The sequence below is a fragment of the Misgurnus anguillicaudatus genome, chromosome 21 (genome assembly GCF_027580225.2).
Source record: "Misgurnus anguillicaudatus chromosome 21, ASM2758022v2, whole genome shotgun sequence".
NCBI classification, from domain to species: Eukaryota; Metazoa; Chordata; class Actinopteri; order Cypriniformes; family Cobitidae; genus Misgurnus; species Misgurnus anguillicaudatus.
Genome location: NC_073357.2, coordinates 15003063 through 15029287, shown reverse-complemented (window position 1 = coordinate 15029287; position 26225 = coordinate 15003063). Strand labels below are relative to the sequence as shown.

The 26225-nt window shown below is 38.5% G+C and overlaps 1 protein-coding gene and 1 long non-coding RNA gene across 2 annotated transcripts in view; one reads left to right on the top strand and one right to left on the bottom strand.

Annotated features, from left to right (window-relative positions):
* LOC129447580 (uncharacterized) overlaps nucleotides 1–26225 on the bottom strand; it is a 253528-nt gene that overhangs the window by 108749 nt on the left and 118554 nt on the right. The gene's annotated exons all lie outside the window — the stretch shown is intronic.
* On the top strand, nucleotides 6827–9705 carry LOC129453803 (uncharacterized). Its single transcript, XR_012360204.1, has 3 exons — nucleotides 6827–7754; nucleotides 8436–8490; nucleotides 9005–9705. It is a non-coding gene; the product is annotated as an uncharacterized lncRNA (long non-coding RNA).

Here is a 26225-nt window from a genome sequence, read left to right as displayed (position 1 = left end):
GTTCACTCAACACAACGGTCACTCCATACAACCTTTACTCGGGGGCAGTGGACTTAAAAGGGTGAGAGTTGAACACAATGTGCTCTGACTTACGGATATCCAAGAGGGTACGAGGGGACCCACGGCCGACCTGCGGCGCTCTGGGTGTTGGAGAGACATCGAATGGGTGTATGTAAAGCCGAACGCTTCCCTTGCTCCTCCTCTACTCACGGTACCAGAGATTACTGCACAGGGGCGAACCCTTGAAGAGGCTCCACAAAAGAACAGTTATTGCATGCAGACTTCAGCCCAACAACCCTTCATCAACAGCACAAATCGTAAGGTGGTTTACTCACTCCAGTAGATAGATGCTTCACCACTGCCCGTTTGTCCATCCAGAAAAGATCCGTCACTTTGTCCTCAGGGAAATCCTAATTGTAGATACCTTCCCCCACACTCCGCCGTGCGGTTGGTTGGCCGATTTTCTTGGTGGAGGGGATGAAGTGTGGAAACGATGGACACCAGGACCCCCTGGCGGCTATACGTTGTTCTCCTCGGCTCACCCATGCTCCTCTCTACCGTGGGGCCACAACTCTGCGTATTCAGCTCACAACACAAGATTAAATAGTACACTTTTAGGCTCACAAGGCGTAATACAAACTTCCCCGTAACTCATGTGTGTTTTATGCTTCCAATGCTGCTTCCCGGCTCGCCCACGCTTCCCTTTACAGTGGGGCCATAACTCTGCGTGTTAGACTCACAACACAAGATCTGGTAATACACTTTACTGATTTCCTTCACAATAACGTAGTTCATTTACTCACAGTCCTTATCGTCTCGCCGAGATTTCCCAGTCCGATTCCCAACTGGAGCTCGTCCGCTATGATAAGTATTCAATCACACTTTTCCACCAAGTGAATCGCTTTTAGCGATGACTTCTTCGCCCAGTTAATCCAACCTCTGTTCCCTTTGTATACAGGTTCTGTCAGACATCAGTCCTCTTTACGCCAGCTCCGACTCCCGGGGAAACGACAACACAGCATTTCAAACACACACGCTACAGCAACTGACACAACATGAACCACACGACCCCATTTGTATTTCCAGAGCTCTCTTTATACTCCTTCCTTTCTCCTCTTCAGCCAATCACTAACCGCTGTATTCCATCTAGCTTGATTTGTCCTCGGAAGACTACCGGAAGTTCCGGTGTTTGTGGTAAATCGTCCGGGCGGGAACTATCTCCGGGCGGAACCAATCTTCTCGAATTTTGGGTTCCGGCCACGGAAAAAGTCACACTGTGACATAATGAAGTGATGATTGAGTGATTAATGATGAACAGCTGCTGTTAAAACACAATCACTGAATGAAAGATAAACAAGAACCAAATTAAAGAGAAAACAAGCAGAAACTCAATTTACAGACTTAGATGAGACTCAGACTTACTCAGATTTCCTAAGATCTCACAAGAAGATCATCAAACAACTCCACAAACAGCATTACCATCTTCACTTATTACAAACCAGTTAGATTTTATATTACATGTACATTAGCTCTTACTGAGAAGTAATTCATTAAGGGGTGTTTTCCTGGACAGGGATTATCTTAAACCAGGAATAGGCCTTAGTTTAATTAGGACTTAACTAGTTTTAACAAACATGCCTAACTAAAACATTTGTTCTGCATTTTCAGGCAAAACAAAGGGCACTGGTGTATTTTACGATATGTCAGTGCAAGTTTTTTTTTGAGTTTGGACAGCTCTAGTCTAATAGTCTAATAATCCCTAAATAATAGTTACCATTCTCGTGATCGGTGTTTGCTTTAGTAGGACTCTTGATCTTTGGATTGGCCCTATGGTGTTACATCTATTCATGCTATTTCAATGTGATTTGAAAGACATTGGATATGGAACAAAAGTATAAATACATTATTATCACTGACTTATGACCATTATGGTGTTAGTGTCATGAGTTAAAAGTAATTTACTGACTTTATACAGAAGCTCATACGTGATTAGATGGGTGGCAACCCCTTATAGTAGTCTTATAATGTGACAGAAACTCAGTGTTGAGGTAGCCAGATGAATCTTAAAAACATTGGGAATACATGAAATAAAAAACACGAGCAAAATACACACACAGACATCAAGAATCAGGCTATGAATCTCAACAATGGTGACTATCAAATGAAAAGCTTCATGCTGCAATGCATGCTGGGTATCAGCATAATACAAAACTCATTCATGACTCCCAGCATGCATTGCAGCATGAATAAATTATGCAGATGAACTGTTTCCCATTTTCTTTTGTCACCATAGTTGAGAATCATACGCTGATTCTTGATGTCTGTGTGCGTCAGCTGAGGGTTAGTTTCAAGTTTGCAAAAGTCTCCTTACAAAAAAGTCCAGTGGTAATCCTGTGGTACTGCTTCAGTACAACAGGAAACTACCACACAACAAATGAGTGTAGCTAAATATGACAGGAATACCACAGCACTTTTTGTTGTACTGTATCACATGAATTTACCATTAGATGCCATGTGTGGTTTTTCCTGTTGTTTTTGTGTGATAAAACCATAGCGATTGGACAGAGCTAAATATGACAAGAATACCACAGCACTTTTTGTTGTACTGTATCACACGAATTTACCATTAGATGCCATGTGTGGTTTTTCCTCTTGTTTTTGTGTGATAAAACCATAGCGTTTGGACAGAGCTAAATATGACAGGAATACCACAGCACTTTTTGTTGTACTGTATCACACGAATTTACCTTTAGATGCCATGTGTGGTTTTTCCTCTTGTTTTTGTGTGATAAAACCATAGCGTTTGGACAGAGCTAAATATGACAGGAATACCACAGCACTTTTTGTTGTACTGTATCACACGAATTTACCATTAGATGCCATGTGTGTTTTTTTCTGTTGTTTTTGTGTGATAAAATATAGCGTTTGGACAGAGCTAAATATAACAGGAATACCACAGCACTTTTTGTTGTACTGTATCACACGAATTTACCATTAGATGTCATATGTGTTTTTTCTGTTGTTTTTGTGTGATAAAACCATAGCGTTTGGACAGAGCTAAATATGACAGGAATACCACAGCACTTTTTGTTGTACTGTATCACACAAATTTACCATTAGATGCCATATGTGTTTTTATCTGTTGTTTTTGTGGGATAAAACCATAGCGTTTGGACATGCTAAATATGACAGGAATACCACAGCACTATTTGTTTTAGCATACTGTATCACACGAATTTACACATTAAATGTCATATGTGGTTTTTCTATTGTTTTCGTGTGGCAGTATTATTTAATTATCTGTCAGAAACATTTATTCCTCAAACATGGTTATACAAATATTGAAAAAAATATATAAAAAATATATATATAATTTTTCATTAGGGTCCGTCTGTTCAGTTATACAGTGATCAATTCAATTAAAAGTACAACTATAATTAATTATACTAAGGTTTTGTCCATCCAGTTAAATGCGAACACCTGATAGCAATAAACGTCTGCCCCGTGGAGCAGAGCTTTAGATAAATCAAGGTTAAAATAAAAACAACCCTTTTAATATTAGTATAGATACTTTGATTAATTGTGATTTAAGTTTTGTTAAGACAACCATCATTTTTTATTGTTAGGATTTTGATTAGCCTACCCAGCTAACACAAATACGAACTGTTACGTAACGTCGACGTAATATGATGACCAAACTTACGTCGTGGCGACGAATCGAGTTACGTCGTGGCGACCGGAAAAGTGAAATTCCTGGATCCGTCGCCTGCACGTAACTTTGCAACGTAATCTGCCTGTCGTGGGCACGTCGTGACAACGTAATGGATTAAAAGTTTTATGTTAGTAACCGGTTAGTAAATTAAATCTTTTATTTAATATTCTTTGGGCGGACATCTGCAGTATAACTAATTTAACTTGTCCTTATTTGCCCATTACTAAAAGACTTACCATAGCATATGAATGACAGACTCAGAGCTTGAATACTTCATTTATTGAACATGAACACTACAAACATTTAAATAAACATATGTTAAAATGAACATTTAAATGGATTCTCCATATAAGTTAATTTAAAATGTCATTTCTGAATTGTGCAGGCGTAGTTTTGTTAGACGGAGAGAGAGCGCGCGGTCCTCTTCATGTTCCGGTTGCCAGGGTAACCATGCTCTAACCTTCACCCGTGCAAAACGCCAAACGTGTCCCACAAAACTTTAAAATAAAGACAATAAAATAAATAAAGGTAAAAAAATATCTACACGTTTTCATAAAAATCGATTTATTTGTTGTGAAGTTAGTATCTTACCTGATAAAATGAAATTTCCTGTCAGATGAACATTCCTGTCAGTGCAGCATAAAACGCGGTTTATACTGTCGGGCGAGATTCTGTGAGCCTTAATAAGTATGTTAACATGCTGTTTTCATAACTCTTAAGCAACTAAAATAAGTTCTTGTGTATTTTAAACGGGTCTCACTTCAGAGAAACAACACCGCGTCCTGTCAGCCACCGTTCTGCTGTGCACGCACGGTCGCGCGCTCTGGTTGAGGTCAGCTGGGCGGGAGGCACGTGCTGTTTCATGTTTCCCATGTAAATGGCAGTTCGTGTATTTTAATCTATTTTGACTTATTTAAGGGAAACTTTGAGACTGAAAAGTTTTAATAAGCTAACCTAAATAGAAAACGAAATTAATGTTTATATAATTGTAAAGGTAATGAAATTACCTCCCTGGGACGTAACAGTTACGTTCCCAGTAAGTTATGAAATTACCAAAATAGTACGAATTTATTATGTAACTGGGACGTAATTGGTTATCTTGCGACGTAAGGAGTCCGTACTAGCGACGTGGTGATTTGGTACTGTAATGGTAATGAAATTACCTCCCTGGGACGTAACAGTTACGTTGCTAGTAAGTTATGAAATTACCAAAATAGTACGAATTTATTACGTAACTGGGACGTACTTGGTTATCTTGCGACGTAAGGAGTCCGTACTGGCGACGTGGTGATTTGGTACTGTAATGGTAATGGAATTACCTCCATAGGACGTAACAGTTACGTTGCCAGCTGGTAAGTCATGAAATTACCAAAAATGACCAATAAATTACGTAACTACCCACGTAGAAGGTGACGTCCTCGCGACCTTTCGCAACGTTCCCTAAAAGTTCTCTAAAGAGGATGAAAAGACCTGAACCTTTAGAGAACATTAGGTACATTCCTAAAACGTCCTTTGTTGGTTATAAAAGTCTTGCAGTTCAAGGTTCCTCATGTGACTTTAGGGGGACGCCCGAGACATTTAAAGAACATTCCCACATGGTACTATTTTGGTCAAATAAAAACGTTCCCGATATGACTGTAGGAAGACGTTCCATATTGGTTATCCTGTGGTCACATAAGAACGTTACAGAGAGGACACCTGAGACATTAACAGAACATTCCCACATGGTACTATTTTGGTTATATCATAACGTTCCTGATATGACTGTAGGAAGACGTTCCATATTGGTTATCCTGTGGTCACATAAGAACGTTACAGAAAGGACATTTGGAACATTAACAGAACATTCCCACATGGTACTATTTTGGTCAGATAAAAACGTTCCCTGATATGACTGTAGGAAGACGTTCCATATTGGTTATCCTGTGGTCACATAAGAACGTTACAGAGAGGACATTTGGAACATTAACAGAACATTCCCACATGGTACTATTTTGGTCAGATAAAAACGTTCCCGAAATGACTGTAGGAAGACGTTCCATATTGGTTATCCTGTGGTCACATAAGAACGTTACAGAGAGGACATTTGGAACATTAACAGAACATTCCCACATGGTACTATTTTGGTCAGATAAAAACGTTCCCGAAATGACTGTAGGAAGACGTTCCATATTGGTTATCCTGTGGTCACATAAGAACGTTACAGAGAGGACATTTGGAACATTAACAGAACATTCCCACATGGTACTATTTTGGTCAGATAAAAACGTTCCCGAAATGACTGTAGGAAGACGTTCCATATTGGTTATCCTGTGGTCACATAAGAACGTTACAGAGAGGACATTTGGAACATTAACAGAACATTCCCACATGGTACTATTTTGGTCAGATAAAAACGTTCCCGAAATGACTGTAGGAAGACGTTCCATATTGGTTATCCTGTGGTCACATAAGAACGTTACAGAGAGGACATTTGGAACATTAACAGAACATTCCCACATGGTACTATTTTGGTCAGATAAAAACGTTCCCGAAATGACTGTAGGAAGACGTTCCATATTGGTTATCCTGTGGTCACATAAGAACGTTACAGAGAGGACATTTGGAACATTAACAGAACATTCCCACATGGTACTATTTTGGTCAGATAAAAACGTTCCCGAAATGACTGTAGGAAGACGTTCCATATTGGTTATCCTGTGGTCACATAAGAACGTTACAGAGAGGACATTTGGAACATTAACAGAACATTCCCACATGGTACTATTTTGGTCAGATAAAAACGTTCCCGAAATGACTGTAGGAAGACGTTCCATATTGGTTATCCTGTGGTCACATAAGAACGTTACAGAGAGGACATTTGGAACATTAACAGAACATTCCCACATGGTACTATTTTGGTCATATCATAACATTCCTGATATGACTGTAGGAAGACGTTCCATATTGGTTATCCTGTGGTCACATAAGAACGTTACAGAGAGGACACCTGAGACATTAACAGAACATTCCCACATGGTACTATTTTGGTTATATCATAACGTTCCTGATATGACTGTAGGAAGACGTTCCATATTGGTTATCCTGTGGTCACATAAGAACGTTACAGAGAGGACACCTGAGACATTAACAGAACATTCCCACATGGTACTATTTTGGTTATATCATAACGTTCCTGATATGACTGTAGGAAGACGTTCCATATTGGTTATCCTGTGGTCACATAAGAACGTTACAGATAGGACACCTGAGACATTAACAGAACATTCCCACATTGTATTACTTTGGTCATATCATAACGTTCCTGATATGACTGTAGGATGACGTTCCATATTGGTTATCCTGTGGTCACATAAGAACGTTACAGAAAGGACTTTTGGAACATTTACAGAACCATCTTACATGGTCCTCTGTTGGTCATATAATAATGTTCCTGATATGACTTTAGATGGACGTCCCATATTGGTTATTATGTGGTCACATGGCAACGTTACAAAGAGGACATTTGGAACATTAATAGAATGTTCTCACATGGTCCTCTGTTGGTCATTTAATATTGTTCCTGATATCACTAGGAGGACAAAATATGAAATTACGGTTAGAGCATTTTATTTTTATTGGCAGTTAATACAAAGAATGTGTCAATGTGCAGTGGACCATACAAACAAAGTAATAAATAAATGATTTCAGAATGAAGGAATATAAATGAGTGATTCAGTCTGCACTATCGTACATCAGACAAAGACAAATAGTAATTAAATAACACTTTACATTAAATTGTGTTAACAATCACAAAAAAAACTAGTAAATAATACTATACTTATATGTATTATGTTGTACTCTCTGAATATGATGATGTAGACTGCAATGCACCTTGGAAACAGTAGTCAGTTAACAGCAACAGCGTTCAATACGCTCTATGAAAATAACTACCTTTCCCATAATGCTACAGCTTACAAGAGGACCCGGAAGTCACATGAAATTCAAACTGCCACACTTGACGACGCGTGATCTTTGTTTTGTCTTTATATAATACTGTAAGGTAAGTTAAGATACTTTTCTTTTTAAATAGATTTCACTCATTGTTCTACAGCGACTTACATTAATGTTTTTTCTGTTTATTTGCTATTCTTTTCTGTGATGTTTTTAATTTCTATATTAGGCTATATATTCTTATTTTCCATTTAAAGTATAACAATAAACATGCAGGCTTACAGTGAGCTAAACAATTTTCATAAAGAGGATGTTAAAAATTTTTTTTAAGATGTTCGATCTTTACAAAATAAATTAATGCTCAGCCCACAAAGAAGCCAACAGAAGATCAAATGATTTGTGTACAAAACAAAAAAATCGACACTTTTTGGAAATACTTTCGTAAAGGAATTTAATACCTACACTCTAAAAATGGCTGGGTTATTTTTGACCCATAATGGGTAAATATTGGACAGAACACGTGCTGGCTTAAAAATGTACCCATGCTGGGTTAAAAATGACCCAATGTTGGGTTGTTGTTATGCAACCATGGGGTATAATAACCCAGCAGTTGGGTTAAAATAACCCAGCATTGGGTCATTTTTTAACCCAGCATGTGTTCTGTCCAATATTTACCCAGCATGGGTCAAAAATAACCCAGCCATTTTAGAGTGCAAGAATCATAAATTAGCATTTGTCTTACTCTTTTATTTGACAAAAAAATGTAATCATTATTGTGCTTTGTTTGCAGAAGTCATGTACCACACATTGTCAAACCTGAAGAAGTGTATCTTCCTGCAATCTGGGTAAAGAAGGTGTAACTTTAATACACTTTATTTAAAAACATAACAGTCATGTTCATTATTTATCTTTGTGTGATTTGATTTAAATTACAATATTGAATGTATTGAATTTGTTACATTTTGTATGAGGTAATTTCTTGTATGGGTTAATTTGCCTAATATTAGTATTAGATACAAAAGCACAAGTGTTTTGGCCTAAAAGTGACAGCATGTTTTAAAAATGTTTCAGGTACTGGGGCTTGGATTGTTTAAAGTAGTAAAGAATAATGGCAAATAATGAAGCAGGGCAATAAAAAATACTTGACCAAGAAGTTTTGGAGCTTAACATTTTTGTAGTTTGTAATTGCTTTTTTCTTTAAGTTGGTAATTTGAAAATCTTTCTGGATCTCGATTTGAATGTTAAAAATCTTAGTTCCTGGATTTGTGAAGTTTTGTAATATGTGTTTTTGCCCTTACTTATGCATTTATGTAAATGAATTTTTAACTGGATTTATATTTGTATGCTCTTATTCTGCAGGCTCCAGACCTGGAGATTGAAGTTCCTAAAAGTTGATGTTTATCAAGCTTGTGACCTTATTGCATGGTGTTATTTTTTACATTTATATATCTAATACACATTTGCACATCTGTAAACATAAATTTAATATTTTGTAGGTTATTTTTTTATTTTATTTAACCAGTTGTTGTATATTGGTTTCTGTTATTACATGTTATGCACTCCAACTGTAAATGTTTTGTTTTAATTGCATCTTTATTGTTTGAAACAATTTAATTAATGTGGGCTTTTGTTAGCTTTTATGTTGTTCTTGTATTTTTTGGCTATTTATTTGTTTTTGTTTTTTATTATCCTTCTGTTAATTTGCCAGATTTTGACCTTCTATTTGTTTTTCCTGTAATCTCACTTCAATTATTTTCTGTTTTTCAATGATACATTTTTTTCACAGTCCCAATTTGTTCCTGCTTGTTTCTCAATGTTTCCCCATTCATCATCCATTTGGACTTCATTTCCCATAATCCTTTTCATTCTCTCACCTGAACTGTGTTTGTTATTATCCTCACCTGACAGTCATCCCCCTCATCACTCCATTGTCTAAATACCCTGCTTTTCCCTTTGTCTAGGTCAGTTCTTGTTTATAGTGATGTGTTGTGTGTTTTGCTGTTTACCAGTTTCCATGTTCCTTGTTTTATATTAATTAAAGATTATCATTTTGGATTCATCATGATCTCCATCTCCTCCTTTATCCTCCACCACATCAACCATATCAATTTCACAGTATAATTATATATTGTTTGAGTTATGGCTATGTTCTGGGGGTTCTGGATAAGTTGTGGGTGAGTCTCAAATGTTCTGGGAACTTTACTAGGCAATGTCCTTAACACCAGCGGGGTCGTTCTAGGAACATAACATTTCTACATAAAATATGGTTCCCTTAACATTTCCAGAACGTCCTAAATGTTCCGTGAAGGTCTGCCAAATAACGTCATTCAACCTTTTAAAGAACTCCACATCACGTCAGTCTCGGAACGTTCTGGGAACTTTACTGGGCAACGTCCTTAACACCAGTGGGGTCGTTCTAAGAACATTATGGGAACGTAAAGTGTACATAAAATATGGTTCCCTTAACATTTCCAGAACGTCCTGAATGTTCCGTGGAGGTCTGCCAAATAACGCCCTCCAACCCTTTAGGGAACTCCACAACACGTCCGTCTCATAACGTTCTGGGAACTTTACTGGGCAACGTCCTTAACACCAGCGGGGTCGTTCTAAGAACATTATGGGAACGTAAAGTGTACATAAACTATGGTCCCCTTAACATTTCCAGAACGTCCTGAATGTTCCGTGGAGGTCTGCCAAATAACGTCCTCCAACCCTTTAGGGAACTCCACAACACGTCCGTCTCATAACGTTCTGGGAACTTTACTGGGCAACGTCCTTAACACCAGTGGGGTCGTTCTAAGAACATTATGGGAACGTAAAGTGTACATAAACTATGGTCCCCTTAACATTTCCAGAACGTCCTGAATGTTCCGTGGAGGTCTGCCAAATAACGTCCTCCAACCCTTTAGGGAACTCCACAACACGTCCGTCTCATAACGTTCTGGGAACTTTCCTGGGCAACGTCCTTAACACCAGCGGGGTCGTTCTAAGAACATTATGGGAACGTAAAGTTTACATAAACTATGGTCCCCTTAACATTTCCAGAACGTCCTGAATGTTCCGTGGAGGTCTGCCAAATAACGTCCTCCAACCCTTAAGGGAACTCCACAACACGTCCGTCTCATAACGTTCTGGGAACTTTACTGGGCAACGTCCTTAACACCAGCGGGGTCGTTCTGAGAACGTTATGGGAACGTAAAATTTCTAGGGGGGTAGCACGTCGTGTGTTAGCTGGGTATGTACTTTTTCACAGATGCTGTGACAAAAGCAACCAGGACACAGCATCTGCAATGACCGAGAGCATGAAGGGGGAAAGCAGAAGGACCAGATATTCACTGATGAAACCGTTGCCTCTATTTTCTTATAAGTGATTTTACGGGGTTTGTTTAATAAAATCCACAGACGTTTTGCACTAATTCTTGCATTTGTCTTACATTAATTCACAGCCAGGGTAAAAGATGAAATACCGCAGAAATATGAAAGTAATACCACAAGGATATTACAGGAATACTGCAGGAATATTATACACTTTTCAACAAAATCCTGTGGTAAATACTACAGAAAAATGAAAGTAATACCACAAGAATATTACAGGAATACCGCAATAATATTATATAACACAATCCTGTGGTAAATACTATAGAAATATGAAAGTAAAACCACAAGAATATTACAGGAATACCACAAGAATATTATACAACAAAATCCTGTGGTAAATACTATAGAAATATGAAAGTAATACCATAAGAATATTATATAACACAATCCTGTGGTAAAAACTATAGAAATATGAAAGTAATACCACAAGAATATTACAGGAATACCACAAGAATATTATACAACAAAATCCTGTGGTAAATACAATAGAAATATGAAAGTAATACCATAAGAATATTACAGACGGTTGTAACGGTGGCAACACCCAGTAACTACAGGTTATAGAAAATACATTTGGGGTTCGGGCGCCAGACAGCATTTACTGTCAATTGTAATGTTCCGGATAGCTCAGCTTACAAAAAAAACACCAGTTACATACAAAAAATTATAATAATAATACTTAATATTTGTCAGAGAAAACAACCAACAGAGTATGATATTATTTCTTTATAATATGGAAGAGTAAAAAAAAAAAAAAACAACAACAAACAAAACATTTAAATTCACAACACAGTGATAAGCCTTTAAACAGTGATGTGTAATAGCAGGGTTTAGGCCTTTCACGACTTGCTCAAAATACAAACACACTAAGCCTGGTTATATTGGATGTAATACAGGAAATAAATATAACCACTCATTTTAACCCATCATTGTTTCACATGAATGTGCATATTTTAAGTCAGTTTAAACCCAGTACATTACACAGTAAGCACAGTGATATTGGATGTAGATACAGGAAAGAAAATTAAAGGTTTTAAATACCCCAAGACAGTCCTTTAAAGTCTCTGAAATGTCATCTCAACAAACAGTCTTGAAATAGTATAGAAGAAGAATAATGCTGGAAATAGTGGGTGTCCTTTACACAGAAGCAGTCTCACTATTTTCATGTACAGTAAGCATGTACGCCGGGAAAGAAGAGAAAAATAAAAATAAATAAACTAATTTCAATTGTAAACAAATAAACATTTTGCATACAAAACACCTATATTCAAAGAGTACTGACGCTTTAACTCTTATAGAGGAAAAAAGTGAATGTTTATTACGTGAATGTTTATTTACGTGAGTATACTGTAAACATGTGTGCGTGTATGTGTGTGTGTGTGTGTGTGTGTAAACAGAGTATGCAGGGAGGCACTGACCAGTTTTTTCAGCAGATCGCAGGCTTAGTGGTGATACAGCGAGATCGACGATGTGTCCGTATAGCGTGGCGTGAATCTCCGTGTAAATCTCTGACACGCTTTAGACTGGAGTAGGCTTCAAAGAAAACTCTTTCGGAAAGTTACCGATCTCATCACTCCTCTCCAAACAAACCGCAGCATGTCCGGAAACACAGACTGAACTCACGTGAGGCGTCACTCGTCACGTCATCCCGCTTACGATCACGTATCCTGCTGAAGATCTGCTTTTGGAATACTGCCACCTAGACGTGCTATTTTCCCCTTTTATTCAGAATATTTTGCTTTCTCACGCCCCCGTCATGACGGGTTAGCAGAGTAAAAGGTAGAGGAAAAAACTCATAACATCTACTACCTGCCGCTCTGTTATACCTTCTCCCCCCCTAAAAGAAACAACCCAAGGTTGTTAGAAAAGGAAGTATCATCAAAATCCCTGGAATTCTTCCTCATCGTCCGTGGATTCCTGGAAGATTTCAAAGAGACGCTGTTTTTCCTTGACCTCCAACTCTTCAGCCGTAGGAAAGCAAGGTTTTAAGTTACACACATGGACTGTGTGAACATCCTCTCCAGTAGCCTCCAAAGCTACTCGATAATTCAATGGCCCCAACTCCATGATTACCCGATAGGGTCCTTTCCATTTTGAAGCAAGTTTGGCGCTGAAACTGCGAGCTGCACTTGACTGTGGAAATGCTCTCACCCACACTCTATCCTTTTCCTTAAAGGAAACGTCACGTCGTTTTTTGTTGTAACTTCTAAGTTGTCGTACCTGGGCTTTTTTACAGCACTCGTTTGCTCTGGTTTTCAGTTGAGCTAAGTGTTTCACCAGATCGTACGAGGGTTCAGTGGGACAAAGATCGGTACCTTGTAACAATTTGTCCATGGGCCCTGGCAGCTTCCTACCAAGGTGGAGTTCGGCTGGTGTCATCCCGATAGTTTCCTGGACTGCTGTGTTGACAGCAAATCTTAACTCAGGTAAGTACTGATCCCATTTTTTGTGATTTTCATTGACGTATGACGCAATCATTTGCTTTAAGGTCCTGTTGACGCGTTCTGTCATATTTGTTTGGGGGTGATAAGCAGTAGTCATTTTTTGAGTTACTCCCCACTTTTCACACACTTCTTTGAATACAGCAGACATAAACTGAGATCCTCGATCTGATAAGAGAAAATCAGGAACTCCTCAGCGGGTTAGAATCTCTCTTCGGAGAAGATCTGCAACAGTTTGTGCTGTAGCTTTCCGCATGGGATACAATTCAATCCACCGTGAGTAATAATCTACAAAGACTAGTAGATGTTAATTTTGGTGAGTACTACGGGGTAAGGGTCCCATAATGTCAACTCCGATCATGTGATTTGGATGTGTTGTAGTAACTTGTTGAATTTTACCAGCAGGTTTTTTGTTATCACTCTTGAGAGTCTGGCATTTTTCACATTTCTTGACATACTGCTTTACATCTGTCCACATTCCAGGCCAATAAGCTACACTGTGTAACCTTTTGGAGGTTTTGTAGATTCCAACGTGTCCACTTAATGGATGGGAATGGTAATACTGCAAGATGGTCTCAACTAAACTGCGGGGAACGTACACTCTGTAATGGGTTTGGTTGCTGTTCAGGTGAGTGACATAATACAGTTTGTCTTCTACCACTTCAAAATTTTCTTTCAGAGCATAGTCAATTTCTGCCATTTTTTGAAAAATCTGAGTGATCTCTGGATCCTTGTGTTGCTCTTGCCAGAGTACATCAAGAGGAATGGGCAATTCCAGATCATCTTTCTGAGCAGAGATTATACAACAACCTGGCTTGACATGCATCCGTGATAATGCGTCTGGTGCAGCTTTAAGTTTTCCTTTTCGGAACTCAACCACAAAGTCGAATTTTTGTAAGCGTAGAGCCCATCGGATCAGTCGGCTAGTTGTTTTAGTGGAGTTCATTACCCACTGCAATGCTGAATGGTCCGTCACAATGGTGAACATTTTAGGCTCCAAATAATGTTGCCATCTCTCTAAAGCCCAAACCACAGCGAGGCATTCTTTTTCAGTTGTGGAGTAATGAGACTCGGCTTTGTTCAAAGCACGACTTGCGTAGGCAATCACTTCTTCATGGTTTGTCCCTTTTCTTTGAGTTAACACAGCTCCCAGTCCAGAATCACTGGCATCAGTGTATACTACAAAGGGTTGCCTAAGGTCTGGATGACCGAGGATGGGTGGAGAGATTAAACAAGCTTTTAACTGATTAAAGGCTGACTGACATAGAGGGGTCCACTCAAATCTATGTCCTTTTTTCTTTAAGGCATTTATGGGTTCAGCCAGTTGAGAAAAATGTGGTACAAAACGGTGATACCATCCGGCTAACCCAAGGAATCGCTGAACTTTTTTTAGGTTCTTAGGCACCGGATAGGATCTGATAGCTTCTACTTTGCTTGGATCAGCAGAGACACCTTGAAGACTGACTACATGTCCAAGAAAGGTTAATTCCTGAAGACAGAATTTACTCTTTTTGAGGTTAATGGTTAGACCAGCGGAATGCAAATGGGTAAGAACAGTTTGTAAATCATGAAAGTGCTGAGTCAGAGAGGGTGAATATATGATTATGTCATCAATATACACGAAGCATATCTTCCCTCGCAGCTCTCCCAGGACAGTTTCCATTAACCTCTGGAACGTTGCGGGAGCATTTTTCAACCCAAAAGGCATGACATTAAATTCATATAAGCCTGAGGCAGTGGTGAAGGCAGTTTTGGTCTTGCTCTCTTGGTCCATCATTACCTGCCAGTAACCGCTATTCAGATCAATGGTAGAAAATATGGCTGCACCTGAAAGAGATTCTAGGATTTCAGTGATATTTGGTAATGGATAAGCATCCATTTCGGTGATAGCATTAACGTTGCGATAATCTACACAGAATCTGACAGTTCCATCTTTCTTGGGGACCAACACAACCGGTGATGCCCATGCAGAATGTGAAGGTTCCACAATGCCCTTCTCCAACATTTCCTTTAATTGTTCTGCAATAACTGCTTGCTTTTCAGGCGTTACCCGATATGCTCATTGTTTTATGGGTACAGGATGGGTAGTGTAAATGTGATGCTGAAGAACGGTAGTCCTACCGAGCTGGTGAGTACAAACTTTTGAATTAGATGTTAAAAGATGCAATAACTGTTCTTTTCCTTCTGGTGGTAAGTGTGCTTTTGAAACTGCAGCTGAAATTAAAGTTGTGTCATCTGCGATTTCAGGAGATACTGTGGGAAGGTATGTTGGGGGTATACTGCTCAGTAGTGAAAGTGTCTGGTTGGACCTTTTGAAGTGTTGTTTTCTTTTTGTGTGATGAAATTTTTCCTTTGGAACACTAGCTTGTCCTGGCTGGAAAAGATATTCTTCATTAGAATTTGACTGAAATGCATACTTTCGGTCAGCTACATTTATCTGAAGTCCACTGGAAAAAATGAAGTCCAGTCCCAACACTACGGAGTATGCTAGGGCTTTAGATGTAAGAACAGCAACCCGCAAGTGAAAAACTTTGTTGTGCAGTGTGACTTGGGTATTTAGCCAACCTAAGGGTACTTCAGCCTCACCATTAGCTAAGTAGAGTGGGCCAAGTGTCCAGGGTTGAAGTTTGTCAAGAGGATGAAGCTCCTTCCATAAGTATTCATGAAGAAGAGTATAACTTGATCCTGTATCGATGATAGCCTTTCCTTCCCAGGCTCTGATACCAATTGGAACAACTAACTGTTGTGGTATAGGAACACTTTCATTTGTGGCCGGGGTAGAGAATGTTTCAGATGTAGTTGATGTCTCTGTAGGAATTGAGACAGTCATGGCATTATTAGAATGTAGACCACCGGTCTTCTGAGATTGAGCAGAGCTAGAGCGTTTATTCCCAGTAGTCTGAGGCTGATGGGAAGGCTGTGTAAATTGAAGAGTAGAATATAATGGACAATTTCCAGGTGGGTGTTCTCCTTTGCATCTCCAACATTGTACTGGCGGTTTATCAGTTGGCCGATTAGAGGTAGGTCTTTGGGTATTGGAGTGTGTCATCCGACCCTCATGGTGCAGTTGGGGTGCATGATCCTTTTCCAGTTGTAAGCCTAATTTCACTAATTCATCCACAGTGTTTACCCTACTGCGAAGTTGACTTGCAAGGTAAGGTTTGGTATTCTTAAGTATCAATTTCACTAACTCACTTTCTGTAAGGGCAGGTTTCCATCGTTTACACAAAGCTCTATACGTAAAAGCGAAATCCCGGATTGATTCCCTTTCTCCTTGTGTTTTAGTTCGGACCCGTTCTGCTAATTCATCTTCATAGTCTTCAGAGAGAAATGCGGAAAGAAACGCGGCTTCGAATTCATTCCAATTTGCAACGGACAATCGAGCAACCTCCCACCAGTCCCGAGCAGTGCCATACAGAACCGTGCGGAAAGTAGCCAATATATCTGCATTATCCAAGGGGTGTAAGACCAAGAAATCCTGACAGCGTGCTAAATATAACAAAGGATCAGAGTCATCTGATGGTCTTCCGAACGTTGGGAAAGTTAACCTTAAATGATCTGTCTTAACAATGGGGGTTTGATGCACTATGGGTGCAGTCACTGAAGATGAAGAAGATGGAAGAGTTTGAGAAGATGTTTGTGCTGCTGTACTTTGTTGGTTTATCACAGTTTCCTTGGGAGAATGAAAACACTCATTCACTTCTATTTGTAGCTCTTTGAAGTGATTGTCCAAGTCCTGCATTTGAGTGCTACATTGACGAATCTCTTTAGTTAGCTGTTGATACTCCTTCTGTGAGTTCTCCATGGTGGTTCGAAAATCTCTCTGCAACTCTAGCTGAGCTTGTTCCACCATAAATCGGATTTCGGAAAGCATGGTACTTTCACTCTTCTGTAGCTCTCCTGTCACCATCACCTTTATGGCTTTGATCAGCTGATCTGTGTGTTCCTCTTCATCATGTTTATGTCGCATTATGGTGTTTAGAAGGTGCTGATGATTCGACTCTACTTTTGCTGTCAGAGTGGTAAGCTGTGTATCATGTAAAGACATGGTTTTTGTGACTTCATGGGTAAGATCTTGTGTAGCTTTATTCTGGTATTTCAAACAATTCATCACATAATCCCAATTTCCCTGAACTTGAGCTGTAAGCTGAGGTATTTCTCTCCCAGGTGTGGGAAGATAACCAGGCAGTCCATGCTGTAGTACTGGAGATGATGGGGAACCATCAGAAGATGAGCAAAGTTGCATAGGATCTGACTGGAAAGGAATAGAGCCACCTAGTGGTGCAGAGGCAAAGTCCACCTGAGGCCTTGGGAAGGACCTACTGAACTGTGTCGGTGTTTGGGATGTGGAGGCACGTATCAAGGGAACTAGCTTTGGTGGCACTGGTGGCCAGACTGGTGTAGCTATGTCTACAGGATCTATGACCACAGAGGTTGAGGGGGAAAGAGGAGTAGTGGCCATGTTTGTAATGTATGTATGTATGAAATTAATGGGATATGTAGTGGAATGAAATAAAGTCGGATTACACTTTAGTGTGCCTGAGTTGATTTTTCCCCTTTTTGTACCCCACACACTCACAAGCAAAAACAAAAGTAAAATAAGATTAAATCAATTTCAGCAAAAGTTTACCATCACTTTCCCCTGTACACTGATTTTATTCAGCAAAACAATTTCCAAAGAATGCTTAGTTCACAAAAAAAAATATACATGGGTAATGCATTATTCAAAACCAATGGGTTTCAAACCCTTTTACGTCATTCAAGTTATTCAGGTTATTTAAGTTATTCAAGTTATTCACGTCCCTGTTCGGGCGCCACTTCTGTAACGGTGGCAACACCCGGTAACTACAGGTTATAGAAAATACATTTGGGGTTCCGGCGCCAGACAGCATTTACTGTCAATTGTAATGTTCCGGATAGCTCAGCTTACAAAAAAAACACCAGTTACATACAAAAAATGATAATAATAATACTTTGTATTTGTCAGAGAAAACAACCAACAGAGTATGATATTATTTCTTTATAATATGGAAGAGTAAAAAAAAAGCAACAACAAACAAAACATTTAAATTCACAACACAGTGATAAGCCTTTAAACAGTGATGTGTAATAGCAGGGTTTAGGCCTTTCACGACTTGCTCAAAATACAAACACACTAAGCCTGGTTATATTGGATGTAAATACAGGAAATAAATATAACCACTCATTTTAACCCATCATTGTTTCACATGAATGTGCATATTTTAAGTCAGTTTAAACCCAGTACATTACACAGTAAGCACAGTGATATTGGATGTAGATACAGGAAAGAAAATTAAAGGTTTTAAATACCCCAAGACAGTCCTTTAAAGTCTCTGAAATGTCATCTCAACAAACAGTCTTGAAATAGTATAGAAGAAGAATAATGCTGGAAATAGTGGGTGTCCTTTACACAGAAGCAGTCTCACTATTTTCATGTACAGTAAGCATGTACGCCGGGAAAGAAGAGAAAAATAAAAATAAATAAACTAATTTCAATTGTAAACAAATAAACATTTTGCATACAAAACACCTATATTCAAAGAGTACTGACGCTTTAACTCTTATAGAGGAAAAAAGTGAATGTTTATTACGTGAATGTTTATTTACGTGAGTATACTGTAAACATGTGTGCGTGTATGTGTGTGTGTGTGTGTGTGTGTGTGTGTGTGTAAACAGAGTATGCAGGGAGGCACTGACCAGTTTCTCAGCAGATCGCAGGCTTAGTGGTGATACAGCGAGATCGACGATGTGTCCGTATAGCGTGGCGTGAATCTCCGTGTAAATCTCTGACACACTTTAGACTGGAGTAGGCTTCAAAGAAAACTCTTTCGGAAAGTTACCGATCTCATCACTCCTCTCCAAACAAACCGCAGCATGTCCGGAAACACAGACTGAACTCACGTGAGGCGTCACTCGTCACGTCATCCCGCTTACGATCACGTATCCTGCTGAAGATCTGCTTTTGGAATACTGCCACCTAGACGTGCTATTTTCCCCTTTTATTCAGAATATTTTGCTTTCTCACGCCCCCGTCATGACGGGTTAGCAGAAAAGGTAGAGGAAAAAACTCATAACATCTACTACCTGCCGCTCTGTTACACGGTACAACAAAATCCTGTGGTAAAGTGTCCCAAAAACAACATAATACCTGTGGTAAATACTACAGAAATATGAAAGTCATACCACAAGAATATTACAGGAATACTACAAGAATATTATATAACAGAATCCTGTGGTAATTTCCGCAGAAATATGAAAGTAATACCACACAATCCCACAAGAATATTACATACTTTACAACAAAATTCTGTGGTAAATACTACAGAAATATGAAAGTAATACCACAAGATTACTGCAGGAATATAACAGACGTTACAACAAAATCTTGTGGTAAAGTGTCCCAAAAACAACACAATACCACACAATTACCACACAACCCTTGTCAAAAAATCCTATTAGAATTTCATAGAACATTGTAGGATTCTAAAGGATTCTTAAAATCCTATTGGACATTCAGATATCTTTTAGTGGATTTTAACTTTGTCTTGTAGGATTCTAAAGGATTCTTAAAATCCTATTGGACATTTAGATATATTTTAGTGGATTTTAACTTTGTCTTGTAGGATTCTAAAGGATTCTTAAAATCCTATTGGACATTCATATATATTTTAGTGGATTTTAACTTTGTCTTGTAGGATTCTAAAGGATTCTTAAAATCCTATTGGGCATTCAGCTTTATTTTAATGGATTTTAATTTGTCCTGTATGATTCTAAAGGATTATACAATCATATTGGACATTCAGATTTATTTTAGTGGATTTTCAGTGTATCCTTTAGGATTGTATTTGATTTTACAAATCCTGTTTGACATTGTTATACACCCTATCGAAATTTAATTTTGACCTATAGGATCATATTTGACTAATTAGATTTCTATTATATAAGAAATCACACATGTAGTTAACTGCAAAGAGCACCAGTAATAAATAATAATAAAAATAACAACAACTACTGTTGTTGTTCCCGTTACCCAGCAACATTCTTAACCGTTATGAAGCGAGAGAGTAGCTGTGTCTGAAACCGCTCCCTATCCACTATATAGTGCACTATATGGGGTGTCGGCCATTTTGTAGTGGTGTCCGAATTCTAAGTGAACGACGTCATTCCCTAAATTCGTTCCCTACTTTTACCCACAATCCTCTCTGATTTTGAGTGTACAACCGATGTACACTCGTTAAAGCGCTGTTTCCCAGAATCCAACGCGATACAGCGCGAAAGTCAGTTATGGCGGACGGCAACGGCAACTCAGGAGGAGGCAACTTTTACAAATGTAAGTGCAACTTTTATTAATTAAAACATATTTGGAAAGTTATTTTGACATTCTAGTCACGTATTTGGTGGCACAGTAATTACTTTTTACACACCATTTACTGCGGGAACCATTAAATCTGCAGTTGTATTCAACACATGAAAAGATGGTCAATTGTTGTCATATATGTTAGTGAACGTAACTTACAGTATTTTTACCTACGACTTAGAAAATTATCTATTTACGAATTTTTTGTTTGCTTTAGGGACGGATGAGGATGTTAGACGGCTAATTTTAAAAAGAACAGCCAATGATCATTTGTGTAATGTGTAAAGCATTACGTTATGTGTACTACAGAACAGTACTGAAGGAGATGGACCTGCTGGGTGTGGTATCCCCTGCCAGAGCGGCCAAAAAGTGGGAAAATTTAAAAAAAACATACAAGGTAAGATATTTGCATACAGATTTGCTCTACATCCTTTGTGAAATCTAAAAATATATTTTTTATAATTCGTGAATAGTACATTTGTAAATATGATCAAATGGAAACAAGTTGTTAGACTCCACAGAAAGTACCACGGAGTTGACAGAGTATAACATTCACAGACAATTATGCACATTTGAATCCACAATACATCTCTGTGTATTGCCACCATTTGGAAAACACCACCATACACGAATGGATTGTGGATTAAATATGCATAATTGTATGTGAATGTTATATTTGGTCAGATCTGTGCTATCTTGGGATATCTTAAAATGTTTTGTGATACCTTTTATTCATCAAGTCCAGGGATTTAATATTTGTTTTCCCTTGGCATCTGTTCACTTGTTTTTGTACTGACTGCCATTATTTTGCTTGTTAATGGTCACAAATATGCCAGAAGATCATAAACATTCAAAGCTTATGGATTTGTGTTGGTCTGTAATTACAATAATCTCTCTCCATCTTGGGAAAACTGAACTCTCGCGTGAAAGCACAACACCTGTTCAGGGCAACAACGTTTCACGCGAGAGTTTAGTTTTCCCAAGATGACGCCCGCATGGATATGTGATCCAGACGTGAACGGTAAATGTTTCTTTTTAATAAACTGCCTGTACACCTGCAAAGCTCCCAATGCCTCGGTCCACATACAGAGACCCCCACTGCGCTACAGTGCAAGTGTGGGGTTATTTTGAGCATTATTAGTAGTATAGACATAGCGATTTCGTTTTTAATGCACTGATGCCCCGAAGGCTACCATAACATGCTAATTTGCGTTTAGCAACAACACTGGTCACGTTGGACTAGCATGAAAACAAACTCCAGTGAACGGTCGAACTCGGTACACGTTTGTTATTAACCCTAGGATCATTTCAAGGCGGAATTTCCCTTTAAGATATGTTTATGGTTTGGGGTGTGTTAGTTTCTTTTGTGTTCACAGCTATTAGTATTTTTCCCCTTATGTTTCAGTTACATGAGTGAGTAGCAGCAGGTGTGCCTGATTAATTGAGTGAGTGGTGGCAGGTGTGCCCAATCAGAACTCAGTGCCTGGAGGATAAAAGGGCTTGGTCTTCAGTCTGCAAAGAGGGATATCCGTGAGCAGACCACTTCCAACCAGCAGAGACTTTCCAGTAACCAGTGGGTTGAATGTGCCTTTGAGTCTTTTGTGAGTCCAGAATAGTGTCTGGCCTTTAATCTCTTTGGAGAGGGGACAATTCATTGTTGCTCATTTAACATTTAACTTTGCTTCTCCAATTATTTAGTTTGTTTATTGTTTTATTCTATTGGCTGTCTTTTACCAATATTGTAATAAATACACTTTTCAGTGTTTGCACATGAATCTGACTTCCTGATCTCTTTTTGCCCTGGTTTATCTTTTTAAATATTGTTGCTCTTCCTCCCCCTGGACTTACCATAGGGAGAAATGTAACACCCGTTATAATGAAAATTCTGTTATATTGTTGATTAAAATCCGATGGCTCAGTGAGGCCTGCATTGACCAGAAGATAGTTAACAGAAGATCATTGAAAGAATTTTCTTTTTTTTTTTTTGGTCAAAAAACCCTTTAAATATTCACCTTAAATTACTTTACCCAGTCAGAGCTTTTTTGATAAACTGTGTTGGATTGTACTTTATTTCCTTGTGAAACTTTGCTAATTTGCTTATGTTTTTAGGAGTTGAGGAAGCCACCAACTGGGATAGGGACTGAATCAGGGGAGGCTACTGCAGGAACGTGGAAGTGGTTCAACCTCATGGATGAGGCAATAGGTGGGAGGCCTTCTATCCAGCCCCCCATCCTAATTGCCTCATCAGAGGAAAACTCCATTGTTCCTGCAGTAAGTTCTCCTGATTCAGTCCCTAAGGAGCCAGAGCAGCAAAACCAGAGAGAGAGTAGGGAGGCAAGGCCACCCAAAAGACTTGCAGCAGATCCCATTCTTGATTTTTTAGAAAGGGAAGCAGAAAGAACAGAAGAGAGAATGAGAAGAGAAGATATGCGGGAGGAGAGACTTCTTTCAATTCTAGAAAAAATTGTTGAAAAGATGTGAAAAGTTAAGATTGTCGTGGAAAAAATATTTAAAATATTCAAATAAGTTAACTCATTGTTTCGAAAAGTGAACTTTTAATTTATTAAGTGAACTTAAGTTGATTAAAAAAAGGTACCTGTTTAAAGTGTTAAAAAATAAACTTTTTCATTGAAATGGAGTTGTCATGTTTGCTTTTAAAAACAGGATTATTTATACTTGGAATATAAACTGTTAGTGCAAATTAACAATGTCATGTACATGTAAACACATTAACATATGGTATTAAAGTACAAGCAAGAAGATTGAAAAACATGTAGTACAGTTTAGAGTTTGTTTTATATTAGCTATTATTTAAATTAAATTTTGAAGGAAAACACAACTACTGAACTTCGCTAAAATAACTACACTATTATATAAACTGCATACTAATGATATTCTAGTTGCATATGTCATCTTATAACATGTGAATGGTTGTGCATTTTAACAGATTTCACAAATAATCATGATGTCTTAGGGCTGGAGGAACATCATCATCATCATCGGGAGCAGAAACAGCTGCAGCCAAATGGTCTCTGGTGTGTTCTCCACTCTGTGGCTCTCTGATTTGCAGGTCATCAGGATCATCATCAGGCAGTTCTCCTTCCTCTGGCTCCATGATGTCACCATTTGTGATGCAGATGTTGTGCAGTATAGTACAGCAAGTGATGACCTCTGGAACATATTCAGGCTTTACTTCAAGGGCCTTGAAAAAAAAGGGACCGCCACCTTGTTTTCAAAATGCCAAAGGACCTCTCAATGATGGATCGAGCTTTTGCGTGGTGTAAGTTGAAGCGACGCTGAATTGCATTTTGGAGTGGCTCTCTATATGGTGTGATGAGAGAGATTGGGTGGCTAAGACAGGGGTATCCTCCATCTCCTAAAATGTGGTATCCCTCTGGTGGGTACAGTGCCCTCATATACAGAGTGCTGTTTCTGAGCACCCTGGAGTCATGGACTGATCCGGGATAGCCCACAAAAACATCCAGGTATTTACCTTGGTGGTCACAGAGTGCTTGTAGCTGGATGGAATAAAATTATTTTCTATTTAGGTAGCACATAGAATCAGCAGATGGAGGCTTGATTCTAATGTGACAACCATCAATGCTACCAGCAATTGAACTGAAGACAGGACTGCCAGCCAGGTTTGCAAAGCCTCTGCTGATTTCCTCAAGCTCGTCTAAAGATGGGAAGTGGATTACTTTGCGTTTGATGTGGAGGAGGAGTTTTGAAACTTTGTGTACAATCATGTGAACAGTTGAACGGGGCATATCAAATGCTCTGCAAACAGCCCGGTAAGAAGTTGCACTTGCCAGCCAGAACAGAAAGACCAGAATTTCTAGATCCTGACCCCAACCATGATCACGATCCTGATGAAGGGTGTTAATAAGGTATGTCAGGGTTTGTCTGTTGAGACGAAAGTCTGGCCTCAGATCACTTTGCCCATCCAGATACAACCTGACGACAGGCACTGATTGGTTCAGCAGGCAGTATGGAGCTCTTGTGCCAGACTGAAAGGGTACATTTTTTATAAATGGGCAATAATGACACTTGTACACATAATAGGATGCACTAATCACATTTTGTTGAATTTTGTTCTTTAAAATATTGTATGTATTGAAACATAACTACATCCAGCAGCAATCTAGTAGCAGCTAAAATAAAATAAATTAAAAAAATTCTCACAGTTCTTATAAGAAACAATGATTACTGAATTGGTAAACCTTTGTTCATTATTAGAGGACTTGGAAGGATAATCTGAAGTTATGTTATACTGTAGTGTGTAATGTACTAATATCTTCTTACCGATAGGTGGCGTCTTCGAGCTAACAAAGCACGCCTTTGAGCTGTTGCTCTTCTTAATAAATTACGTTTTCTTCTCCTCAGGGAAAGAAGTTTCATCAGAACGAAAACTAACAAGACAGAGTACATTTTTACGCCCGGTTTACCTCAAGAGTCCGCTGTAGAACACTGACTGGAAACCCCGCGAAAATGTTAAAATAACGTATTTAACACATTTGTATAGTTTTTGTTGACAGTTTTTTTTTAATGTTTAAAGGGGCGGTGAATTTGTCGATTTTATTGTTTTATACTGTTGTCTGATGTCTACTTATGATGTTCGCATGGTTTTTACATTCAAAAACATCAAAAGCAATAAGTAATACGCTATTTTGTAACATGGATTAGTGGCTGTCTTGAGAAATGGTTCGTTTGAAGGGGCGGGCCGCATTGAAGACCTGAACGTAAACACCCACTGCTATGATTGGACAGCTTCGTTCCCCATCATTACATGTAGGGAAATGTTTTAAAAACATTAATGTGATAAAAATAGCAGCCGAACACAAATATGTTTGAGACACAAAAGATTCTGGGTGCTAAACATGATACACATAAATGACAATACGTATATTAAAGTAGAAACAAAACTCGACGTGACTAAATTACCGTATAAAACACAGTAAGCGTGCATCCGAATCTAAACTGCGGCTAATAAATCCTTATCAATAACTTTGTATATTTCTATTGTGCTTGTGAGGTTGCTTTTACATTCACGTAATGTTAAATACCACAGTTATATGATAAAAAATAAGCTTTGTTGGGTGTTTGACCTTTCAAACGCAACTTGCCTAAATTACCGTATACAACACAGTAAACGGGCATCAGAATCTAAACTGCGGCTGATAAATCCTTCCTTATAACTAACTTTGTATATTTCTACCCAGTGTTGGGGTAGTTACTCAAAAAATGTAATTAGTTACTAGTTACTAGTTACTTCTTAAAATTGTAATGAGATTACTTTACTAGTTACTGCATTTGAAAAGTAACTTCACTACTTATTACTTTACTTTCCTTTTTTTTCCTTTTTCTTAATTTACCACATAGATAC